Source organism: Mustela putorius, unplaced genomic scaffold (assembly GCF_011764305.1).
Source record: "Mustela putorius furo isolate JIRA1106 unplaced genomic scaffold, ASM1176430v1.1 tig00000594_pilon_pilon_pilon, whole genome shotgun sequence".
Lineage (NCBI taxonomy): Eukaryota > Metazoa > Chordata > Mammalia > Carnivora > Mustelidae > Mustela > Mustela putorius.
Genome location: NW_025421427.1, coordinates 641,785 through 667,870, shown reverse-complemented (window position 1 = coordinate 667,870; position 26,086 = coordinate 641,785). Strand labels below are relative to the sequence as shown.

Sequence of the window (26,086 nt, the reverse complement as noted above, 5' to 3'; positions counted from 1 at the left end):
ATTTACATGTGGTCCAGACCACCACCCTCACCACAGAGGAGAGGGAACGCATCCAGGCTGCTGCCCCAGAGCACGAGGATCAGGTCCATCTCACTGATGCTGCCATGCCAGTTGGAGCCCGGGCGGTCCCAGCTGTAGAACCAGGTTGGGATTATCAGGATGGCCAAGATGGCCACTGGCGCCGCGACTGCATGGTCCAATGTCTCACAGCCGGCATGTGGGCAGCCTCTAATAAGGCCATTAATTATGACAAGATTAGGGAGATTGTCCAGGCCCCTGACAAAAACCCCCCGCCATGTTTCTTAACTGATTGACTGAAGCTTTAACCCAGTATACTCGCTTGGACCCCACCTCTCCTACCCCACCTCTCCTGCGGGGGCCACGGTACTGGCTACTCATTTTCTCTCTCAATCGGCACCGGATATACGGAGAAAGTTAAAGAAGGCTGAGGAGGGCCCTAAGACCCCCATTTCTGACTTGGTGAAAATGGCATTTAAGGTCTTTAATTCCCGTGAGGAGGCGGCTGAGCTTAAACGACAAGCCAGACTCCAACAAAAGGTTCAGTTGCAGACCCAAGCCTTGGTAGCAGCCCTGCGGCCGGCCGGCTCTGGGAGCCAGGAGAGAGGGGCAACCAATTGCACCCCCCGGGGGGGCTTGTTTCAAATGCAGGGCTGAGGGACATTGGGCTCGCCAGTGCCCCAATCCGAAGCCACCAACTCGGCCTTGCCCTCAATACCATTTGATGGGCCACTGGAAATCCGACTGCCCTAACTTCGGGGTATCTTCGGCACCTCAACGTGGGGGACCCCCTGAGACAGTAAGTCCGGCCTTTCAACTGCTTGGATTGGAGGAGGACTGACGAAGTCCAGACTTGGCCACCCTCTCACCCAGGCCGAGCCCAGGGTTACGCTCCAGGTAGCGGGTAAGTCCTTTTCCTTTCTGCTGGACCCAGGGGCAGATGGTTAGGCCCGGGTGTGCGGATTCCTCCTTGTGAATTCACAATGGAACAGGTTTTGCAAGCCCTGTGGACAACTTCGATTACCTTAGATAAGGAAGGATGATAGAACAATGGCTGATGAAATTGGTGAAGAGCCTTTGGGCCAATAGGGAGGGATCCCGGATGTCAGTAATCAAGGTGTGCGCCAGATTGCCTGGCAGGGCAATCCTGTCCTGAACTTAGATCCACCCCTTATCTCCAATCTTTCCTCCCCATGCCTGGAGGGCTTGTGTTTCCTCTGTATAGTAGGAAGGCTGGTGAGGGGTGACTTGAAATCCCTTGGCCCCCAGGAAGTTCTGCCTTCCTACTCAGGACTTCCTCGAACCTCACCAATTACTGTTATGGGGATCGATGGGACCTCCTCCAATCCTAGGGTGACCTTTCCCCTTACCTGTAGCCTGGATGGGTTCCCCTTCTCCCACTCGTTCCTAGTGATTCCTTCCTGCCCGGTCCCTCTACTGGGCAGGGACAGTCTCCAGAAACTGAGGGCAACTGTCTGCCTCTCCCCTCCTCCCCTCCCTCCACCTCAACCCGTCTCATCCTGCACCTCTCCACTCCCTCGACCCCCGCTCCAGATGACCTACCTGCTGTAGATCCTCAGGTGTGGGACACCTCAGAGCCCATCATCGCTTCCTCCTGCCTTCCTACCTTACCCCGGTTAAAGTACAGCTTAAGGATAACTCCCAAGTTTCCCTCTCGAGCTCAGCTCCCTATTTCCTTAGCCCATCGCCAGGGCCTGAAACCTATAGAAAGGCTTAAACGTCAGGGACTCCTGATCCCCATCAGTTCCCCCTGTAACACCCCTATCCTCCCAGTATGCAAGCCCTCAGGGGCTTATCGATGAGGCCGTGGTCCCCCTCCACCCAGTCGTTCCTAACCCCTACACCCTATTGTCTCACGTTCCCCCAAACACCTCTCACTTTACAGTACTGGACCTAAAGGACGCCTTTTTCACCATCCCCTTGCACCCTGATTCCTATTTTCTTTTTGCCTTCACCTGGGAGGATCCTGACACGCACGCTTCTGGACAACTAACTTGGACTGTCCTACACCAGGGGTTCAGGGACAGCCCCACATTTTCGGCCAGGCCTTGACTACAGACTTAACAGCAGTGCGTCCTTATGGCCAGTATTCTACTACAATATGTGGATGACCTCCTCCACAGATTGGAGGAGGAGCCCCTCCCTCTCTCGGTCTCCCAGGAGGACACCCCCACCCTACTTAACTTCCTAGGGGCCAAGGGATTTCCAGTCACACCTCACCAGCCTTCCTATTCTACAGAGGAAACACAAGTCCTCCAGGCATGGGGAGGAAAGATTGGAGATAAGGGGTGGATCTAAGTTCAGGACAGGATTGCCCTGCCAGGCAATCTGGCGCACACCTTAATTACTGAAATCCGGGGTCCCTCCATATTGGCCCAAAGGCTCTTCACCAATTTCTTCAGCCATTGTTCTATCATCCTTCCTTATCTAAGGTAATCGAAGTTGTCCACAGGGCTTGCAAAACCTGTTCCATTGTGAATTCACAAGGAGGAATCCGCACACCCGGGCCTAACCATCTGCCCCCGGGTCCAGCAGAAAGGAAAAGGACTTACCCGCTACCTGGAGCGTAACCCTGGGCTCGGCCTGGGTGAGAGGGTGGCCGAGTCTGGACTTCGTCAGTCCTCCTCCAATCCAAGCAGTTGAAAGGCAGGCTTGCAAAACCTGTCCCACTGTGAATTCACAAGGAGGAATCCGCAGACCGGGGCCTAACCATCAGCTCCGAGGCCATCAGCCAGGGCAAGACTGGCAACTGGACTTCACTCACATGCCTCGCCATAAAACCTTTCGCTACCTATTAACCTTGGTTGATACATTCACAGGCTGGATCGAGGCATACCCCACGGCCCAAGAAACAGCGGACGTGGTGGCTACAATACTCATCAAGCACATCATCCCGAGGTTCGGATTGCCCCGGACCCTCCAGTCAGACAACAGACCCACCTTCATCTCCAGTGTAACCCAATAGGATGCTGAGAGCCTCAATGTAACTTGGAAACTTCACATCCCGTACCACCCACTGTCATCGGGGAAGGTAGAAAAGGCCAACGGGCTGCTCAAAGCCCAACTCACCAAACCTACCCTAGAGACCTGTCTTTCCTGGCCCACACTTCTGCCCCTGGCTCTCACCAGACTCTGGGCTACGCCCATTCGAATTACTACATGGCCGGCCCTTTCTTATAAATCATAGCCTTCCAGCCATTTCCCCACCTCTTTTATCCTAACCACCTTACCTCACTCTACATCGTAGGGATACCCCTCCCTATTGACTGGCCCTCCCCAACTTCATAGCCACAAATAATATGATCCATATCGGCCCCATTGGGGAAAACATACCAATTATTAATGTGTCCTCCCCCGCTTACCACCGCAGCTGCCAACATCACTAACTCCTCCCTCCAGTACTGAACTCCCTCGGGAATATTTCTCTCGTGCCCTCAGGGAACCTATCACTGCCTGACCACTAATGACTCCCTAGGCTGTATATTCATTCTATTATCTCCCTCTACCACCATCTACTCTGAATCCCAGCTGCTATCCATCCTATTCCCCCAACACCCTGGAGGAAGGGCTGCCTTCCTCCCATTCATAACAGGGGCAGGAGTAGCCACAGGGATGGCAACCAGAACAGCAGGGATAGGGACTTCCACCAACTTTTATTACAAACTCTTCCAAGCCCTGAATGATGGCACGGATCGGGTTGCTGACTCCCTCACAGCCCTACAGACGCCAAGTAACCAGCCTGGCAGCCTTAGCTCTACAGAACCGACGGGCCTTAGACCTTCTGACTGCCGAAAAAGGGGGGACCTGCCTATTCTTAAATGAAGAATGTTGTTACTTTGTTAACCAATCAGGTATAGTTACTTCCAAGATCAAAAAACTCAGGGATCGGATCTAAGCACAGCGGTGAGACACACCCTCCTGGAGCCTGGACCCCTACACCTGGGGAAGCTGGCTGCTCCCTCTGGGGGGACCTGTATGCGTAATCCTCCTTCTAATCTCAGTTGCTCCCTGTCTTTTCCGGTACTTGCAAGGTCGCCTACAAGAACTTGCCCCAGTGTCTGTCAATCAACTCCTCCTCCAGCCCTACTCTCGCCTGCCCACTTCCGACTACCCCTATGGCGACGCCCCCCACCAGCAGGAAGTAGCCAGAACTGAGTCAATGGCCCTGACACCATTATATTAAGCAAAAGGTCGGAATGTTGGGCTGGCAGAAAGGGCTACTTAAGATGGTGAAAGTTCCCGCCACAAGACCTGAGCTCAGACAGGAGAACAAAGGCCCAAGCAGGAATCTGAGACCCCCGCCCCGGGCTCCAGTGGACCAATGGGACCCCGACGAGCAGGCGAGATATCCGAATAAGGGAAACTTGCCAAAAGACCCCTGAGCTCCCCTCGAGACCCCTTAAAAGCCCCCTCCTCCCTGCCTTGGGCGTGACTTCTGCCACTCTGCTTTCCAGAGTCGTGGAACCTCGCCCGAGGGTGCCCATCTCCTCCCGGCGCAACTTTCCTGGCTCCCCTCTCCTGAGCCCTGAAACTTCGCCGGAGAGCGTTTTTAATAAATCTTGCCTTGCACCCACTTTGCCTGGTGTTGTGTTTATCACGCTGGAAAAACTTTACAGAAACTTTCATATGTCATTTCCTGTGAACGAGTAATTCATGTCCTTTGCTCCTTCTCCTGGGTTGTTTTCTATTTTACGGAGATCAGCTTTTTCTCTAAGATATGAGTTGTCCGTATTTTCCCCCATTTTTACCATTTGACTTTCTTAAGGGTCTAATATTGACCAATTCTCATTGCCTAGCAGAGATTCTGGCCCAAACAGCTTTGTGGGGGAAAGAAGCTTGTCTGGAGCGAGGAGGCTTGGGATGACTGCTCTGTGCCTCACACTCACTGCGAGGACCTGAGTCAACTAAGTCAACAGTGGATGAACCTACACCCTCCATTACGGAGCCTGGCTCAGCACACTGGACGGGAGGCTGTCTAGGGGCCCCTCTTCTTATGCAGACACGAGCTGGGCTGTCTTTATCTGGCCCAGGAGGGAATTGGAATGACATAAGACCTGCCTGCCCCAAAGCCCTTTTCAGGCTCACAGCTGTTGTTCTGCACACAGACCTGCTCTATTTGCCCCCAAAGGTGCTGCCTTAGCTGGCGGGCTCTATCCCTTGGCACTCCTCCACCGGGATTGGGGCTGGGGACTAAAGCCAGTGGTCATGAGCTCCAGAAGGATGCTGCCATCTTCATAATGCTCAACTTCAATACAAAGTGCTATCAGAGGGGCTCTTGGGTGGCTCAGTGGGTTAAAGCCTCTGTCCTTGGCTCAGGTCATGATCCCAGCGTTCTGAGATTGGGCCCTGCATAGGGCTCTCTGCTCAGTGGGGAGTCTGCTTTCCTTCTCTCTCTGCCTACTTGTGATCTCCGTCTGACAAATAAATAAAATCTTCAAAAAACAAACAAAACAAACAAAGTGCTATCAGAGCCTAGAACAGTGGAAGGAATAATGAGCCTGTGTTCTGGGGAGCCTCCTGTTTCGGGGAGACTCTCAACAGGCATCAGACAGCACACTCACCTTGGATAACACAAGAAGGGTCTCCCAAGGAGCTGTTCACAAAATGTGGGCAAGAACTATACTGCAGGGCCAGGAATGGTGCAGCTGGCACCAACCACCCCCAGGTAAGGAAGAGGAGAAGAGGAGGCTCTTCTGAAGAACTAGAAGAACCAAGGCATGTAGAGGCTCTCTGAAGAGGCATTGTGTGCAACCTCTGAAGGGGAATGTGTAGCCAGCCACAGGTGGCCCAGGAGGGAGAGAGCCTGGGGGCATAAGTACCCCGACTTCTCTCTCTCCTCTCTCCCTCTTCCAGCATCTGCTATGGCTCCCCATGGACCATGCAGAGCCAGAAGCCACAGGCAAGAGGGTGCCCGGGGAGGAATGCAGCCCTCAACAGCTGCCCATCAACCTGGTCTCAGTGTTTTGTTGAACACAAGTGATTTCACGGGACAGCAACGTCAGACCAAAGCATTCTGTCAATACGATGGATGGAGATGACACAAGGTTACTCAACAGCTGTGTATGAATGTGGAGGAAAACATGAATGCCATCCTCGCCACCGCGGGGACCAAACATCCCGCCAGGAGAGAGGCTTCGGCAGACTGCTGAACCTTCACCCGTTACAGCCTTTGCCTCCCTGCACACAGTCTTCCTCCTCCAACAGACCTATTAAACAGCTGGATAAATAACACCTCCTCCACCTCCCTGGGAGCTCCCAGTCCAGAGCAAAGCCCCGCTTCCATAAGCCCTCCCCCAAATTCCCTGACACAAGCCCAGGCTCTATGCCACAACCTCTCTGACACCCTTTCCTGGAGACACCCTGCAGCTCCCACCTGGCCCACGCTCCCCTTGCTGCAACAGGTCATAAAGACCACCTGCTTGGCCGCGGGTGTGTGCCTGGGGGCCTTCGGTTGGAGAACCTCGGCTGCCTACAGGTCAGTGTCCCGGGGCCCACAGCAGTGTGCACACAGAGGGCCACCAAAGCTACTGGGAACACAAGTAAACCCTCAAACCCCATGGAGCAGAACGAGAAAGTTCTTTACCTGATACTACAGGGTTAGGAGGAATTCTTCCTGGAAGTAAACCTGTGTCTTTTTCAAAGGCATCACACAAACAGCTGGAAGATGGGGGAAGGAGTTCCTAGTGACCAGCCAGGAGACTTCTGATGTGGATTTGGAGCCTGAACTCTGCTTCTGCCCCAGGTCCCACGGAGACATGAGCAGAAGCCCCGGAGGCCAGGGGCTGAGAGGTCAGAGTACACTCAGAAGGGATCAGCTCTGGACCGCTACTTAGTACATCATCTAGCCTTCCATTCAGCCCCCTATTCTCTCTCTCTGATGTACTTCAATCCTTATTTTTTGTTTCATGCCTTTTAAAATAAGTGGCAGACATCAGTGCATTTCCCCTGGATACTCAGCTCACCCGTCAAGCAGAAAAATGCAGTTATGAAATTCTCCAGGCACCAATACAGCACTCGAAACATGTGTGGGAATACCTTTCTGCTGTCCACTCTGAATGATCAGTGGATTATTTTTATCTGGGGATCCGCAGCTCCTAAATACCTGGCCATTCCTGACATTACTGGCAGTGGGGCCCAGGGCACCTGGCCACGCCCAATGAGAATCAAGACTGCCTCCCAAGAGGGCTTCTGGAAGCAGGAGGGCTCCCTTCTGTCCGTTCCCAGCACCTACTGGGAGAAGTGCTCCTGCAAGAAGAAACCAGATGTTCTTGAGGACCCGAGGGCTCCAGAGATCCCTCAAAGAATGACAGGCACAAAAGCCATAAAACTGTGAAGTACTGAGGACAGGGATGGGGCTGAGTTCAGAGACACAGTAAAATAGGAGTGGGCATGGCATGACAGAGGAGTGAGGAAGCGCCAGTTAGCTTGGAATGTAAAAATCTGGCCTGTCCGGTAGGCAGGCTGGGATAATAGACATATTTGCTAAAGCCAACTGCATAGCTAACAGGGAATACTGTCTCTCCCCATGTCATGCGGCCCCCACAAAGATGCAAATGAGCCCTTTCTCTGAGTGCTTCCTGCTTTCTTACTCGCTGGGAAATGTGATCTTTCAAATCCACAGGCTACCAAAAGCTTCAAGCTCGAAATCCTATCAATGAGAAGGAAACACTCCATTCTTGCCTGGAAGATCCACGTTAATTTGATGCGCAGCAGCAGCCTGCATTTCCAAACTGGATGTTAAACTTCAGGCAAGGGCTGCGGAAGGCGCATTTCCCCCCACCCGCCCAGATACTGCCTAACAGACATGCCAAAGCCCTAGACTTGTTGATAAGGTCATGTGCCCAGGCACATGACAAAGCGCACGTCACCAAATTCCTCTGATGTCATTTGCATCAAGACGGGTTCCTGAGCTGGGGAAAGTGAGGAAACATTTGCAAACATTGCCTCCCTGAAGACCGGTTGCTATGTCTCCATATTCCAGAACACGGATGGCATATATATTGCTTAGACTATTGCTAGGTACTGTAACAATGATATTCCAAAATGTCAGGGACTTAATTCAACAGTAACCAATGTCTTGCTCACTTCATTGTCATTTGCTTCTGGTTGGCAGGTAGGTTTTGCTGGTGTGACCCCTTATCTGGGACTCCCATCTCTCACAGCAGAGTCCTCCACCTGGGGCCAGAAAGAAAGAGAATGTGATCATTTCCTAAAGGCTTTGGCCCAGAGGTGACACACCTCACTTCCACCCATATTCTATTGCAGAGAATCAGTCTGTGGACCAACCCCCCTCCAAGATGCAAGGGATGCTGGGAAATGTGTCCCGTCCTGGTTCCCCTCTCCATCCTCCACCGCTGCTGGACAGCTAATCACCAGAGACAATGCTATACTCTGGAAGGAGAACATGAATTTGGTGGATGAGTTCCTCAGCCTCAGTGGGGAAAGCTGTTGTTACTCGGAGCACATCTGAGAGCACTCGAGAGAACAAATAAACCTTGGCAGTCTCTTCTGCTTTGTTTTTGTGTGTTTGTTTGTTGTGGGGTTGTATTCAGCCAAGAGAGAGGTACTCTCCAGAAATGCTGTTCTCAGCTCTGGCGATGGTAATTTCGAACTGACAGAGTCTGAAGGCTTGCAAAGACAGGCTAATCCATACATGGAATGGAGTGAGTCCCTTTAGCCCCTATTTCTGTTTGTTTTAAAACTAGACCTTACCTGAGGCCAATTTGTGGAATTCGAGAAGTTTGACTTCAGGATATCCAGTCTCCTCTGGGTACTGTTTCAAATGCCCAGGCCCTGCTGACTTTTTAACCCAACCCCTTATCAGATGAGCTTCTGTAAAGTGAAGCCTCTTGTATTTCGCATTGGTGTACTTGAGCGGAACTGGAGTTAGTGCCTGAAAGAAAGGGGTAGGTACCCAACCACTGGCTGAAGAAACAGAACAAAAGAGATGAGAGAGTGAGGGAGATCGTCATTATCTACCTTAAAAACTCATTTGCTTTACTTTTTTTTTTAAGATTTTATTTATTTATTTGAGGGAGAGAGAGAGAGAGAGAGAGAGAGCAGGAAAAGGTCAGAGGGAGAAGCAGACTCCCCATGGAGCTAGGAGCCCAATGTGAGACTTGATCCTGGGACTCAATTCTAAGACTCCAGGATGATGACCTGAGCCGAAGGCAGTCGCTTAACCAACTGAGCCACCCAGGCGCCCTGCTTTACTTTTTTTTATCCTGCATTTGAAATCTGTGATTTCTAATTGTTGAATAAAAGGCGACATTCCTCATTAAATAGACTTCATGAAATAGTAAGTAGGTTGGAAAACAGGCTTTCCCTTCCCGACCCTGGAATTCTCCCTTATCCAGATTCCGCCCTGGAGTTAAGCAAGGGTCCTTGGTCCTCAGTCAGGTTCCTTCCCACCCCCCCCCCCCCCCCCCCCCCCCCCCCCCCCCATGCTCAGCAATGATGACGCTGCTCAAAGTCACAAAATAGGAACCTCAGATATAGCCAAAATAATCCCCCAACTAATCAATGGCAAGGATTTACCATTCTTATATTTAAAAAAATAATGGTAATAACACCTACTTTATACTGGGTGCATGTCTAGGAGACAGGTTTCTATTATAACCATGCCTCAAAACAAACACCAAACATCTCAGGGGATGGTATCAAGCCCATCTAGAGCTCTGGCCCACTTCACCAACATTCCACTGGCCGAGCCCAAAGTTAAGGAGGTGTGGCATGAGGTGGGGGGGAGTGGGGGGCTCAGTCGCGAGGCGTCTGCCTTTGGCTCAGGTCATGATTTCAGGGTCCTGGTATAAAGCCCCAAGTGGGGTGGGCTCCCTGACCAGAGGGAAGCTTGCTTCTCCCTCTCCCATTCCCCCTGGTTTGTGTTCCTTCTCTTGCTGTCTCTGTGTCAAATAAATAAATAAAATCTTAAAAAAAAAAAAAGGAAATGTTGCAGGGCAAAGACACATGGCTGACAACAGAAGAATTGGGGGGGAATTGGTACTATGCACGACAGAAGAGCTCTGACCACAGAAGTAGCACGCGTTAAACACAAAACACACACACACACACACTCAACACCAAAGGAAACCCGGCTGAATTACTTTTCTCCTAGTGGCCTGCCATCTGCGCATCTGCTCCACCCAAACTGGAAAGTCCCTGCTTCCATCCTCCCCATTTCCACCAGCATCTAAACCACCAGCCAGTCCTACCAGCTCGACTTCCAAAAAAACCCTGATTTACATTCTGCGACTGCACAGTTCCCACCACGACGCAAGCCCGCGCCACCATCTCTGGCACAGCCGGCAGCCGCTGTCTCCCTCCTCTGCACTCGGTCCTGCCACGCGTACCTCACATCTCGGGGAAGGAGGGTCATCAAGGCGGCCTCCCCACATGCCCCCCCGGTGGTCCTTGGGTCAGGGTGGGTAGTTACTGAGGCTCTAACGGGACGCCCAGAGGCCAGCAAGGAGGAGGCCACGGACCGCTGTGGGGAAGGTCAGAAACCTAGCGAGAAGCCGAACCCCACCAGACAGGCCCAAGATGGCGGCGCCACAACCGGAAACCCCTGAGCCTGCTTCCGGCTCCAAGTAATGACTATTCCCGCCCCCTCGATAACAACTGTCAGTAAAAGATAGAAACCCACCCCCCAGGTGGTGCACCTCTCTCTCCCCCTCCCCTTCCATCTCACCAGAGTGTACTTTTCATTTTAGTAAACTTTTTTTCCACGGTGTCCCTTGTCCACTCTGCTGCGTCTTGAATTCCTGTCCTTGAATTCCTCCTCCTGACACGACCCAGAACCTTTGGTGTCTCCTTTAGCTCTGGCTGGGTCAAGGCCCCATGGCCTGGGGTCTTCCCAGTTCAGCTGGCAACACTTGCAGCTTATATAAGATCCAAGTTCCTTAACCATTCTCCAGAGCATGCTTCCCTGAGATGTGGGTCTCCATGCCCCCTATGGGGATCTCATTAAAATATAGACTTGACTCCGTAAATCTGGGGTGGGGCTTGAGACTTGCCATTTTGAGTGAGCTTGGTGCTTCAGGCTCATGGACCCCAGTGGAACATCCTCTATGACCTGTCCCCACCTCCCATTCCCCCATTTACCCTTCAGTCACCTCCCTTCAAAGGCCTTCTGTCTATTCCTTTTCCGGTGAAAGCTTTCCAGTTCCAAGGGCTCTGCTCCACTGCCTGCACACTCTCCTCTCAGAAGATGCCTTATTTCTCATCATTCCTGTCTCAGCTCAGCTCAGCCAGTACCTCCTCAAACAGGCTGCTCCTGACCACCCCATCTTGCTGGAGAGTTTCTCAACCTCAGCACGATTGACATTTAGACCCGGACAGTGGGGAGTCCTCCTGTACGCGGTCTGATGTTTAGTAGCCCCCCAGGACTCTACCCTCTAGGTGCCAGTGATGAAGTTCTAGAACCTAGGTGAGGTTTGGTGGGCTGAGGTCCGGAGCCGATGACCAAGAAAGAATTCTTGAGACATCTTTGGTGCAAAATGGTGGTTTATTAAAGCACGGGACAGGACCCGTGGGCAGGAAGAGCTGCTGCCCCGGGTTGTGAGGGATGGCAGGTTAAGTACCCTGCTGTTGGGGGAAGGTGAGGGGAAGGGAGGTGTCAGTGGAGTTTTCATATGCTAAAGAGGGCCTACAAGGTGCCAGGATGTTCCAGGCCTGCCGGAGGCCTTGCCCTTGCTGCTGGATCAATGTTGTCTTTAGACCAGCCATTAACATTAAGATAGTTGGGAGACTTTTTGGTGGGGTCTCACAATCCTGCTATCAATCGTCTTTGTTAGTGAGATTTAGAACATTTGTAAGCCAAGGGAGACTCCAGTCTAGCAGGATTGTGAGCTCTGCAAGTTAACTGTTCATGGCAGTCAGGGCTGCCTGAGGGATGCTACACTTATGGAGGGGAAAGGGTGAAGAGGGGGTGCAAGGCGCCAGCTTTTGCTTTGTCCTCAGCCAGCCTCCTGCTCCCTCATCACCAGGAGCATCACCCCCCCAATTTGTGTTAATCAATTATGCCTTCCTATGTGGCCAAATGTTCCCTGAGGGCAGGTAAATCATCTCCATCCTGTCTGAGAACCACTGCTCTATCTTACCTCTTTTCAATTTTCTTCAGGCATCTTGTTTGTTTCTTATCACTGTAGAGCATGAACTCTATGTCTCCGTAGGTCTCAGTCGACTCTTTCCCTGGTGCTTTGAACAGTCTCTGATACATTGTAGGGGTTTGCTAATTATTTGTGGAATGGATCAATGTATGTATCTGTTCCCAGATGAATTCCTTTTTTTCCTTCCCAAATGAATTCTTAAAGTTTTGTGCAATTTTATAATTCAACAGTGTACTAGTTAGATGTTCATGCCATTTTTTGGAGCCTATTTAAAAAATTTGTATTAAGGAAAATTCCAAATATACACGGAAGTAGAGAAAATAGTAAAAAGAATCCTTTAGGGGGCGCCTGGGTGTCTCAGTGGGTTAAGCCTCTGCCTTTGGCTCAGGTCATGATCTCAGGGTCCTGCGATGGAGCTCCGCATGGCTCTCTGCTTGGCTGGGAGCCTGCTTCCCTCTCCCTCTCTCTGCCTTCCTCTCTGCCTTGTGATCTGTCTGTCAATTAAATAAATAAAATCTTAAACAGACAAACAAACAAACAAACAAACTCCTATAGATGTAATTAAAAAAAAAAAAAGAAATGGATTTAATAAAAGTGTAAGATCGAGTAAAGCTCCAGCAGTCTGGACAGCCCCACCTCAACTTTTTCTCTTCATTTTTTCACGTATAAAGTCTGTTTTCTGTTTTAATCCACAGTATTTCAGGTTGAACACAAAAGTGCGTTGGAATCATGATCTAACTGGGTTTTTGTTAGGAAAAAGGAAACAGTATCTATAACCCATTGTAAAAGGTCAAGAAGAAAACCACAGGCCTCAAATGGGGACACTTACCAAATCAGGGCTTTAGACCTGACCGAATTGCACTTCTAATCTCCCCCAGAAATGCAGTCTTAACAGGTCAGTCAGAAACCTTCTGGTCCCCACTAAAGCGAGGTGGTCTTCTCCCAGGGCCCGCTCCAATTCCTCCTCACAGTCCTGGGGTGAAGGCAACTTTGCCCGAAACAATCCTGCCTTTTGTTTTGCTAATAACCTCCTTGCGCCACCTTCCTTCCTATACAAGCCTCCCATTTTATAGCGCCCCTCAGAGCCCCACCTACTTGCTAGATTGGAAGCTTCCCCGTTGAGGGCTCGCCCAACAGAGTCTATTAGATCTTCAAATTTATTTAGTTGGATTTTTTATCTTTGACAGATGTGAAGTATCCTAACTGCCACCCAGACAGTTACGTCCCCCCGCCATAACTTGTTTCCTCCCTTCCCCTCCACCTCTCGTTGCCTCTGCGGCGGACCTCCAGCTACCTCTCTCCCCCGTCTCTCCCTTCCCTGCTCCCTCCACTTCTCCCACCGCCTCTCCCTCCGTTCTGGTCCCACTTGGTCATTTTTAGGCTTCTCCGCCCCCTAGTGGCCGCTGCACGTGTCTGCACGCGCACCGCGCCGCGGAGCAAGCCACCTGTGCCGGGAGATCAGAGAAGGGTCCTGGCAATGCACAAGCCAAGGGCTACACACCGTGAGGATCCTAAGAACTGAAAGACGGGGGTTTTGCCGGCAAGAACGTTGTAATAGAATTAGAAGATCCCGTGAATCTGTTTGGATTCTGTGGGCCACAAACTCAGGAGTTAATGCAGGGGCTCCCTGTTTCCTCGGAACTGTATCGCACTTAGGGGATGAAGAGAATTCTGAGCTGTGCCCGCGAGGCGAAGAGTCGCCGGCTCTCGATTGCCATCTGGAGGAACTGGGACGCCCAGCTTCCTGAACGGTGGGAAAGAAACGTTGGTTGTTCAGCTCCCCAGTCTGTGCTGTCTTTGCTCTCGCTCCCTGAGTGGGATGAGACAGGTGTGTTTCCAACGGGAAAAGGAAACGGACTTTGATAAACCGACAAGAGCAGCCTCTGCCGCAATAATGTACCATTTATTCTGGATCACAGGAGATCCACAACCAAGGGAAAGATGTGTAGCCAGTCTGAGAGTCTGCTTTCCCGAGCGGCTGCCAACCCTGTGGGTAAACTCCCTAGTGTTTGTTCTCTGTAGGGAGCAGTACACCTGATGTGGTGGGGAGGGGGTGTGGTAACCCCTGGGAATATACAATGTGGAGGGCAAGCGGACCTCCCACACAGAGCCCTGAAGTGGCTGTGTCTTGGCTCTTAATTTAGTTAGTTTTGATAGGTAATAAATAAATGTATGAATAAAACATATAGTACGCTAGAGGCTGCTAAATACTACAGAGAACAAGAAAGCTAGGAGGAGAGGTGTGCAGAGAGGGAGGCATAGAGCTTTGATCAGAGTGGACGGGGAAGCTGGCAAAGACCTCAAAGGTGAGGGGACATGCTCTGAAAAAATCTGGTGAAAGAACAGCCCAGGCAGCAGGAACAGCAAGTGCAAAGGCCCTGAGGTGGGACCAGCCTGGAGCAGGGAGATATTGCGGAAATTAACTAATCCTGCCAACAAAAGATATCTCTATACCAATTAGAAGAGGGAATCCAATTTATGACTTACTTAAACACTATCACATTTACAGGTGTATAAGGTAGCACAAAAGTGCTGAAAATTCTGGAAAGAATTCACACAAATTTATACAGTTAAAAATAATTTGCCTGGTAAAATGTATCCATTCAAAGTTCTATCCCCCCCCCCAAAGGATATACCTTGTATCTTTTGTATAGCTCATGAATGGCATGGGTTTACAGCCAAGGGGCAGAAAGGGAATTGTAAAATCAAAAAGTGTGACCTCATATTGAACATATTGTTTTTTTAAAGAGATGCACTAAGGAAGTAAGGGTGAAGAAGACATTGCCTCCCTTCACAAAGAAACTTCCGTGATTTTTCCCTTACTGAGGCCAGTGCGGCAGGGACAGAGCACAGAAAGGAAGGCGGGTGGGGAGACGCCAACCTTACCCACAACACACCCAGTGTGTCATTTTTCGCATCCAAAAAGGGGACAGTGAAAAGTCATCATGTTGCCCCTATGTGGCTGTCTTTTCTAACCTCCAGTTCCTCCTTATGTGTGCCCTCTGCCTTTCTTTTTTAATGAGTTTTGTATTTTTTTTATTGTAGTGAAATATATATAACCAAGTTTTCCATTTTGACAAATTTAAAGTGTAAATTCAGTGGCAAGAAGAGCAATGACATTGCTGTGAAAACATCATCACCATCCATTCTCAGAACTTTTTATCATCTTAAACTAAAATTCTGTCCCCATTAAACAACTCCCCATTTCCACCTCTCAGTCCCTGTGACCACCATTCTACCTTCTGTCTCTGAATTTGACTATTCCAGGAACCCCCATGTAAATGGAATTCTCCAGTAAAATATCACAAGTACAGTGTCTGAGTCCCTGCTTTCAACCTTTTTGATTATACACCTTGAAGTAAAATTGCTGGTCTATATGGTGATTCTATGTTTAATTTCTCAAGGAACCACTATACCGTTTTCCAAAGTGGTTGCGTCATTGTACATTTCCACCAGTGATGCAAAAGAGTGCCAAATTGTCCATATCTTGCCAACACCCAATGTCCCTTGTCTTTCTTTTTTGGTAATAACCACCATAATGGGTGTGAATCTTTCAATTTAGTTTTAAACACACAGAATTACACTTGACCTCGTTTTCCACCCCAAACACAAATTTATGTTGACATGGCAGAAGCAGCCCGAAACTTGGCCTGCCCAGCAGGTGGGGGAGGCTTGAGGGTGAGGAACCAGGAGAGAACCCAGCCAAGAGGGGCGACCCCTCAGAGGAGGTGGCGGGGTGGTCGGTGTTCAGGTGAGCAGTCAGGAGATTTCAGCAATGTATCTTGTTAAAGAGGGTGTGAAGATCTCATGAATGAGGTGTGTGACGGGAACAAAGACATTTGGAGCCTCTGGCAAGCTACTGAAACGGTGGCAGTCTGTTGGCAGGTGGGTGATGGTGGGCAGGAGATGGTCTGTGGGAGGGGCCTGGCCAGAACCAAAGGGCTTATTCCTTACTCAAGACCTAGCTCTCCAGGACTAGATCCAAGTTTCTGGAATAGGTACTAAGTAGAAACAGAAAACTTGGACACAAAGACAATGCCAGCTATCAGAACCGAGGCTCAAGATCAAAATAAACTATAAAGGTGATTTGGTGCTAAGACCCTGGCTGGGAGGGATCCTGAAAATTCACTTGCCTGAAGACTTAGATTGGAATAGAGTAATTAGCAAAACCAAGTCTGCAACGCCTGGGACCATGGGTCTCCAGGAAAGAAAGTGCTACGCCTGCAGCAAAACAAAGCAAGGGGTGAGATGCTCTGGGAATGTGTTTGTGAGGATGAATAACACTTTAATTTAAAAATATTATCCCAAACCACTCCAATACAGAGCTTTTTTTTTTTTTTTACTAATTTAAAAAATTTTTACTTATGTATATATAAAAAAATAGTTCTACTATTTGATATAAGCCAGTTCATTTGATTCTGTTTGATGACAGCGAACTCTAAATCCATGGAAGAAACTAACAAGTGACAAACGTACATTTTACACAGTCTCTGCCAAACCAGGCTGGTGATGTGTGTAAATGCTTTTAAGAATTCCAGCAAGCCTTAGGGGCACCTGGCTGGCTCAGTGGGTGCAGTGTGTGACACTTGATCTTGAGGTTGTGAGTTTGAGCCTCACGTTGAGTGTAGAGGTTACTTAAAAGGATTTTACCAAGCTTTATAGTGATAGTAGTTACACTGACATTTATTCAGAGTTTATCTACTTGTTTAATAACTTCTACACCTGCCATGGGGTTTGAACTCACAACCCACAGATGATAAGCTGCGTGCTCTCTGCACTGAGACAGCCAGACACCCCAGTTACCGTTATTGAGAGCTTATTGTGAGCCCTGTAGACATCATTCTAAACATAAATAAATATATAAACTCATTTAGGGCACATGACATGTATGTGCAGTAACAGTAGCACTACTGTTACTATCCCCATTTTACAGGGAGGTGAGGAAAGTATAAACGACAACTCTCAGCTAACATCGATCACGCTGAATTTTCCGGCAGCAGCACGCTTGTACACCCATTTTTTGGTAAGAGGCCTCAGATTCTCCCAAACCTTTGGTGGTTTACTTTCTGAAAGGTCGGTTTTGAAAGGCCGGTTCTTCCCAGCTCCCAGTGCTGCGGGCTCCAACACATCCCTCTTCCAGGTCCCTAACCTCACACCGCGCTGCCCCCGCCTCGACCTCCTTCCGCACCAGCTGCAGTCTGCGCTCAGGAAGCAAACTCGAACTTCGCCCGGGTCGCCCGGACAGACGCGAGAGAGGACACGTGATTTTTCTTTGCTACCTCCCCTACCTCCCCTACCTCGCCCTTCAATAAATAGCCGTATTTCTAAAAAGACAAAATGTCCATTTTTCTAAAAAGACCAAAAACCAACGAAACTCCTCCAAACATCTTTTTTTTTTTTTTTTTTTTAATGTATCTAGAGAAAAACAGGAATGAAAAAGGATCGGAAGGGCTGTAAATAGAAGCAATTGGGAAGCCGAATCCGGGAGTGATCGGAGGGACAGCATTTTGATCGAGGAGGCAGCCAGGCACTATATTTATTCACCTACGTGATCTTCACCGCGCGCAGAGGATTAATTTCATGGATCAGGCTGACAGGTAAAGAAATCGGGGGTGCCCTCGAGGACCTCGTGGCGCAACGGTAGCGCGTCTGACTCCAGATCAGAAGGTTGCGTGTTCAAATCACGTCGGGGTCAGTAGTTTTAGCGTCTGGGGAAGGTCCAGGTCTGGAAAGTGAGATACAAGAAGGAACGGAGAGGTACCTTCCCTGCTTTCTCTCACGTTGGCTATCCTCATTTAAATACTTTTAAAACAGTGAGATACAAGAAGGAACGGAGAGGTACCTTCCCTGCTTTCTCTCACCTTGGCTATCCTCATTGAAATACTTTTAAAAAGTAAATAATTGGCAGCATACAATATCGAGGTTGTATTTTGGGGCTTTTTTGGGAAGCTCATAGAGACATTTTTACTCTTCTATTGCAAATATTCTGAATTTCACCAACTCGTCCATTAATAATCCCAAAGCTGCCGACCTTCGCTTCTGAGCTCGCAGACCCATTTCTTCATCCACATATCTTTCTAAACTTCCGAACCTTGGCAGATCTTTTCAGACAACTAATCTGCTTCTAGTAGGTGACTTCCGCTCACCTGCTGCACACCTGGCTCAGCTTTTCCATGTTGGAGAGGTCCCCTAGCCAGCCCACCCTTGGCTTTCTGGGATTTCTTACCACTTCAAATCACAGAAGAGGTCAGTTCCTTTCCAGACCCGGAAAACCTGAACACAGTTTTGTTTGTCAAATTGAGACTACAAGGAATGAGACAAAGCCTGCTGGGCTAGAAATTCCGTGAATCCCCTAAAACTCTGTGTCAGGATTATGTGCAGGAATGTGTGTCTTGCTCTCACCTGGGGCTCCAGACTTCCGCCCCCCATCAACAGATCATGAACCATCGCGTTACAACATGGAAAAAAGGGAAAGCACATTTACGTCATCACCGTCACACATCACATTTTGTGTAACAATAAGTTTAAGACACGGCATTTGGGATCTCAGCGGACATTGTGTTATCATGTACACGTTCACGCAGCGTGCGGTAACAGTTGTCCCATCTAAGCAAGCCTTGGAAACATATCCGCAATAACCTTTTTCCATTTCTTCTTTAACCCTTCTCTTAGGAGTTAGTTCAGGCTGAGCGACAAATCACTACTCCGAAGGGGAAAATGAGAACCCATTTTTAAATTTTTATGGATTGAAGAAAAAAACGGGGGTGGGGGTGGGGTAGACAAATCAGGGAAGAGCTGGGTATTAACTATGAGGCCGCTAGTTCCCGTAGCAGAGTGGCGCAGCGGCAGCGTGCTGGGCCCATAACCCAGAGGTCGATGGATCGAAACCATCCTCTGCTAGGCATGACCCTTTTCTCCCCACGGCGAGAAAGAAGAGATTTAATCTTGTGAAAGGTTTGACTCTTTAAATTATGTCTATGTGAAAAGGGTAGAAAAAAACCCCAACGAAATTTGCAGTATGCCATACGGATCTTGGTGGTGTCAGATAAGCCCATCGGCATATTTTATTAACATACAAAAAGGTGCTCCACATCATAGTTCATGAGAGAAATAAAAACTGAAACAACAGTGAGATACCACAACACCACTTGTAGAATGTCCAAAATCCAGAACGCTGATATCAAAGGCTCGTAAGGATGCGGAGCAACAGGAACTCTCATTCACTGCTGATGGGAGTACAAAATGGTACAGCCAGGGGGGAAGAGTTTGCCAGTTCCTTACACAATTAAACATACTCTTAGCATTCAACCCAGCAATTGCACTACTTGTTATTTGCCCAAAGGAGTTAAAATATATGTCCACACAAAAACCTGAACACAGATATTTATAGCCGCTTATTTGTAATTGCCAAAACTTGGAAGCCATCAAGATGCCTTTCAGTAGGTGAATGGATGAATAAATTGTGGTCCACCCAGATAATGAGATATTATTCAGCATTAACAAGAAATGAGCTATCAAGCCATTAGACGACATGGAGAAGACTTAATTGTATATTACTAAGTAAAAGAAGTCAAGCTGAGAGGCTACATAATATATGATTCCAAATATATGACACTCTGAAAAAGCCCAACCTATGGTGAGACCCGGAGTGATCAGCGGTTGTCAGGCTGTTTGGCAGAGAAAGAATCAATAGGCAGAGCCCAGAGAGCTCAGAGGATGTGGGGGAAGGGCAGTGAAAATGCACTGCGCTATACTATAACGATGGATATATTTCATCTTGCATCTGTCCAAACCCACAGAACTGTAACACCAAGGGTGAACTGTAATGTACACTATAAACTTTGGGTGATTACAGTGTGTCAAAGTAGGTTCATCAATTGTAACAAATGTGCCACTCTAGTGGGGGATGTTGATAATGGGGGAGTGGGGGGGCCCAGTGCAGGTGATATCTTCCTCTCCATTTTGCTGTGAACCTAAAACTGTTCCGAAAAAGTACATCTTGAAAGAAAGAGAGAGGAAAAGAATTGGTACTTAGAAATAGTCTCTGCAAAACTCCCAATTTTTACTTTCAAAGAATGAAAGGTCTTCCTTCTTGTAAGTTTTTATCATCTAATGTGAGTACTAGTCAATTTTGAAAACAATCAATTTAATGATGTGATTTAAAGAAAATTTACATATGTAAGAAATGAGTAGAGAATTATCACGGGTGGCTGTATTGTTAACAATTTTGTCACTTTGTGTAAAATGATGTTACAAAAGAAATTTAAAAAGAAAATTTATATGTATAATTATAGTGACCTAAAATAGATGAGAATTGGGGACCTGAAAGAGGACAGCCAAAATAACGAGCCAGCCAGGAGTCGAACCTGGAATCTTCTGATCCGTAGTCAGACGCGTTATCCATTGCGCCACTGGCCCATACATCCTTCTGTTACTTACACTTATAGAAAAAGGAAGTAGTCGATTTGCTATGTTGCTCTAAATATGAATGTGTGAAATCTTTTCTTTCGACTTCCTTTTTTCTTATTACCAGGATTTCCAACCCTAAAACCTTAGAATTCAAACAAAAGAGTTCTGTTGATTCCTTTGCTTTTGTTCACTCATACAGTGATTCTTTCGTGGTCAATAAGAACTCCATTTTGATGTAACCTGAAAAAGTCTGAGGGAATGTTCTAATGTTTAAAAGTAGGCTGTAAAAAATAAATTAATTAAAAAAAAAAAGGTAGGCTGTGGTTGAAGATGAATTACACCGAGCGGAGAAGGTGCAAATATGTAAAAGGGCAAACCATCGTAGTCGGCAGGATTCGAACCTGCGCGGGGGGACCCCAATGGATTTCTAGTCCATCGCCTTAACCACTCGGCCACGACTACATCTTCCTCGAGCGTTTTTCGATCTCCTCCATGTTACCGTATATATCATGTATTCTAGACTACTTCAGGATTTAGTAATACAAGAGAGGGAAGCAAAGAATCCCCGTTAATGAAACCAAAGAGGAATCAACCAACTTCCATTCCAGCACATGGTAAATTGAGAATGCTCATTGGGTCTTTTCTAGAAAACAAATCCGCCATATGTTGCAATAATTCTCTTTAAATTATCCCCTTTAAATGATCCTTTAAAAAACCTCATATTCTTGCTGAAGTAGGTACTTTTTTTAATGTTTAGAAATCTATATTAAACTTCTGTTATATACCACTTAAAAACATACACATATAACCCATTGGTTGTTTTAAAACAAACGATTTGATTGGCTAGATCCTAGTAGAAACCCTTTTGGTGATTGCCAGGTGAGGCTAAATATTTCTTTATATACTAAGCCATTTAAATGATTGGGAAAATATTAATAATTAAACACAAATATCAAATGCTTTGAGATGAAAAATACATTTTATAAATAGAAATGTGAAAACTAGGGTGCCTGGGTGGCTCAGTGGGTTGGTTGAGCATCTGCTTTTGGCTCAGGTCATGGTCCTGAGGTCCTGGGATTGAGCCCCACATTGAGCTCCCCGCTGGGCAGGGAGTCTATTTCTCCCTCTGCCTCTCCAGGTTGCTCATGCTTCAAGTAGAAACTTTATCCTCAATAAATAATCCGACAGATGTCCTTACAGATACCCTATGTCTTCAGACACGTAATCCAGGGCCTGGAATAAGGACTCAATAAATGTCAGCTGTTATTGTAAGCATCATTTTTAAATTTGGGAAAGAGGAACCCATCAAAATGTTCCAAAGGGAAACCTGTCTCCTATTTTTTGGTAAAGCTCAAAATATTTTAAAGCATTCATTCATTTCTTCATCCTTTCAAAAATTTTATTCTGAGCCCAATTACATGCCAAGCACTCTGCTAGGTACTGCTATTCAGTGGAGACCAAGAAAAGTATAGCCGCTCCTTGAGTGATTTCCAGAGGAAACAATTATAGAAGTGAACATTTACAAGTGAGTGTGACAAGTGAGGTCCCGTGGGCCAAGTAGCCTCTAGGAGTCATGCTCAGCCCCAGGCCCCGACATCTTAGATAAGTGCCTGGAGAGTCACTCATTAGACTTCAAGTTTCATGAAGAAAGTGTCCAGCTCTACCTTTGCTGCCTCTGGATGGGTAAGTGGGTACTCAATGACTATATGTGGGATGAATCATATTTAAGCTCAGATATGAAAGATGTGTAGGAGTTAGCCAAGTTGGAAAGGGGTGTGGTGTTCTAGACCTAAGCCTCACAGAATATGAAAGAAACTGAAGAAAGTTCTGTCTTGCTGGAAGTTGTTTTTTGGAGAGATCCAAGGAGGGGCAGCAATGAGAGAGCTCTGTGCCTTTTCTTTAGGGCCTCTGTTTAAATAGGACAGCTTCTTCCAAGACCTTTTTTTTTTTTTTTAAATTGGAACTTATACTACAAAAATTTTAAAGCGTAAAAAAAGTTGAAAAAGTAAGGGATTATCTGTATACCCACCACCCCGATTCAACAACTGTTAACATTTTGCCCTATTAGTCTTATCTACCGTATTCTTCGGGAATATAAAATTCCTTTGCGGACATCACAATGTACTCGTGAATCAACCACGCCCATGTCTTATATAACTAGGATACCATTATCATAACGAAAAACTCTGGTGATTCTTTATAAAAACATCTACTATGTCAGCCTTATTTAAATTTCTCTAAGTATGTTTTTCGGAGCTGGGGTTCCTAACCAGGATCGAGTCAAAGTTCATGCATGCACTGCATTTGATTTGTAATGTTTCCTTGGTCCGTTTCAGTTCAGAACTTCGCGCCAGCTTATTGTTGCTGTTATTGACATTGACTTAAAAAAAAAAAAAAATCCAGCCCGTCTTCTGGTAGAAGGTCCCACTCTCCGTATCCGGCTCATTGTTTCCTTAAGGCAACTTTCAATTTGTTCCTTGACCCTCTTCAAACTAGAAGTTAAGTCAAAATGATCGATTAGGTCTATTTTGGTTAGATTAGAGTTCTGTTAAAAATTGGGGCTTGACTTACTCGCTACAGTATGTACGTCACTCGAGGAGGCACTTGTCAGGGGTCCCTCGGAGCTTTCTTTTACCCTTTGGAATCAGCAAGTAATCTTGAGGTGGTCCTTTAACACCTTGCACGCGCTGCTTCCCAAACCCCTAAGGGTCCTAAGGGTTTTGAGATCGTGAAAGCTTTTTGCTGAGTGTCTGATTTCTCTGGGGATCGCAGATGGGGAGTCATCTAATCCCACCACTCCCCTACATTTGTTAGAGGGCATCGTGAAGCTCGACCTTTCCGCTGCCTTTTCCCCAACCCCCCACAGGCTTTCCTGGTGTTCCCACGACAGCTTCACGTCCCGCGGTTATAGCAGTCTGGGGATGCAGGTGCGCAGGTGGGCAGGTGCGAGGCGTCGGGCAGCTGCGGGCGTCAGGACTCCTCGGGCTCGCGGGCTGAACCCCGGGTCCGAGACAGCGCCCCAAAGATCCTGACTTTGTGGGCGGAGGGGAGCGCTGAGAGGGACCGGGTGGGGCGGCTGGCCGGGAAAGTTTGCATTTCCGAGAAGCCACTGCGGCTGGTCTGCGGCCCCAGAGAAGAGGCTGCGCTGCTGTCGGGGGACAGACGCTCGGGGGAGAAGGGGAACAAAGGAACAAAGAGAAAAGAGTGAGGGCTGGAGGAGTCAAATCCGGGTGAAGAAGCTATTAGGTTATTGTGAAAAGGAGAAGATTGTGTTTGCCGACTTTAACCGAGAAAAGTGGACCACCGAGGTCACCCGAGTGTCTGAAAGGGAGAATAAAGAAGACCCTTAACAACCACGAAGGGATTCGAACCCTCAATCTTCTGATCCGAAGTCAGACGCCTTATCCATTAGGCCACGTGGTCCTCCTGCAAATTGAGGGGGATGTATGTCTAAAATTTGTTGAAAGAAAATAATCTTGGCGGTATAAAAACCACCAAGGGAAATTATCACTATAAACCAAGGCATTTCCAAAAACCTTCCAGTCTAGACTTTTAAGCCGGAGAACACACCGAGGTTTCCCGGAGGGAGGTGGTTGGGGCTTTGGGGGAAACGGGGCTGGGGATGCAGGAGACGCCTGTTGTGATGAGCAGGGTGATTGCACTTATGGGACGAATGGCTGAATTCTACACCTGAAACTAATATTAGACAGTATGGTAACTAACTGGAATTTAAAGATCTTGGGGAAAAAAAAAAAAAAGAAATCCCACCGTTTAATTGGAGAAATCAGTTGATCCTAATGGTCAAAAAACCATGGTAAAGTTACAACTGAGATAACCACCAAGGAGGGGAATATGGTGCGACAATAACCAGTAATAAAGAGCTTTATCTTCGGACAGGGATCTGGCAGAAAAGGCCACATCGAGAAGGGGACGCCTGAGCCAAGGGCTGGGGGTGGGGGGAGGCAGGCAGAGATTGTGGATAAATGAGAGAATTCACTTCTGCACACTCCAGAAACCCCGCTCAAAATAACTCCAACAGAGAAGTTCAATTAGGACAAAAACAACTGGGGACAGGAGATCACAGCAACAGTAGTTTGTTATCTGGGAGGCCCATGGAGGTGTGATAGATGACTTGTCAGATCCCAGAAAGCTGAATCCTAATTAAGTTGCGTGGAAAAAGCAAAGAGTCGGCCAAGTGGTCAGATTTACCCATAAACCCTCCATCTTCATGCCCCAGGGCCAGGCTCAGGGATGGTCAGCAGGGGTGCTCTTCTGGAAACTGCCTGTTAGGGGTGGGATTGCGTGTCCTACAGCCAGCCGCCTTCACTTGCTGAAGCCCTAACCCCCAGCACCCCTGAATGTCACTGTATTTGGAGGCAGGGCTTCCAAAGACATACATAAAGTAGGGTGAGGTCATAGGGGTGGGCCCTGACCCAGCATGACTGGTGTCCTTATAAAAAGAGGTTGGCACACACACACACCAGAGGAAGACACACCACGTGGACCCCAGGAGAAGAGAACCATCTAGAAACCCTGCTGACAGGGGTTGATCTGTTTCTAGACTCCCGAACCCAATCTGTGGCCCTGAGTTGTAGAAGCCCAAGCCCACTCATCCATTGCCCTTCCTACACCCTGGAAGAAGACTGGACATTTATTTTCTTGAGACAGGAAAGTATGTCATCTCCAGGCTGGGGAAGTGATGCTCAAACCGTCCCCTGAATCACAATCGCCTGGAGAACTTGTTAAAACACAGACCTCCAGGGCCCACCTCCAGAGCTTCTGACTCGGTGGTTCTGGGGTGCAGACAAAGATGAACATTTCTAACAAGTGTCCCACTGATGTCACGCTCCAGTTCCAGGGAGCGCTTTCTGAGACTCACAAGGCTGGAGGGAGATCCTGCTCTGACTTGTCGCTCGTGGCCTTCTATACAGACCAGAAGGCCCACGCATTCTGACTGAGAGGAGCAAGTGAGAATTTTAGGAAGAGATGTTATTTATTTATTTTTATTTTTAAAAATTTAAATTCGATTACTTAACATACAGTGTATTATTCGTTTCACAGGTAGGGTTTAGTGATTGATCAGTTGCAAGGAGATGTCATTTAAACTTGACTTTGGAGACTGAGCTTTTCAGCAGGTTGAGTATGGAACTGGTAGACGCTGAGACAGGAGGGAGGTGGTGCCTGGCCAGGGTGGGCACTGCAGGGCTGGGCAGGGCTGGGGGCCTGTTTCAGAAGAGGGAGGAGTCTAGTGAATTGTAGGAAAAGTAGTAGTGCAAAATGTATAACCATTATGACTCTCATTTCACTGTGGATCTAAACCCAATAAGTATGGGATTTGTCTCCAAACAGAAGAACTTTAATAAGTGGAAAGACTGAGCATGAGAAAACACTGAGTTTTTTCCCCCCCAAAAGGAAGCATTTGGGTTTTTGCGTCAATATTGAATCTGGTTGATTCCTTTCTTTTCTTTTCTTTTCCTTTTTTTTAAAATTCCTTTTCTTTCTTAACAAAGCATTAGAGAAGTTATGGATAG

General features: G+C 47.8%; 5 non-coding genes across 5 annotated transcripts; 2 read left to right on the top strand and 3 right to left on the bottom strand.

The window, feature by feature from the left end:
* The first annotated feature begins 17,769 nt into the window (after positions 1 to 17,769).
* On the top strand, positions 17,770 to 17,841 carry TRNAW-CCA. Its single transcript has one exon. It is a non-coding gene; the product is annotated as a tRNA-Trp (tRNA).
* A 1,133-nt stretch (positions 17,842 to 18,974) lies between these two features.
* On the top strand, positions 18,975 to 19,046 carry TRNAM-CAU. The gene has a single exon. It is a non-coding gene; the product is annotated as a tRNA-Met (tRNA).
* A 1,445-nt stretch (positions 19,047 to 20,491) lies between these two features.
* Positions 20,492 to 20,564, bottom strand: TRNAR-ACG. The gene has a single exon. It is a non-coding gene; the product is annotated as a tRNA-Arg (tRNA).
* A 371-nt stretch (positions 20,565 to 20,935) lies between these two features.
* Positions 20,936 to 21,017, bottom strand: TRNAS-AGA. Its single transcript has one exon. It is a non-coding gene; the product is annotated as a tRNA-Ser (tRNA).
* Positions 21,018 to 23,905: 2,888 nt separating this feature from the next.
* On the bottom strand, positions 23,906 to 23,978 carry TRNAR-UCG. Its single transcript has one exon. It is a non-coding gene; the product is annotated as a tRNA-Arg (tRNA).
* Positions 23,979 to 26,086: the final 2,108 nt, after the last annotated feature.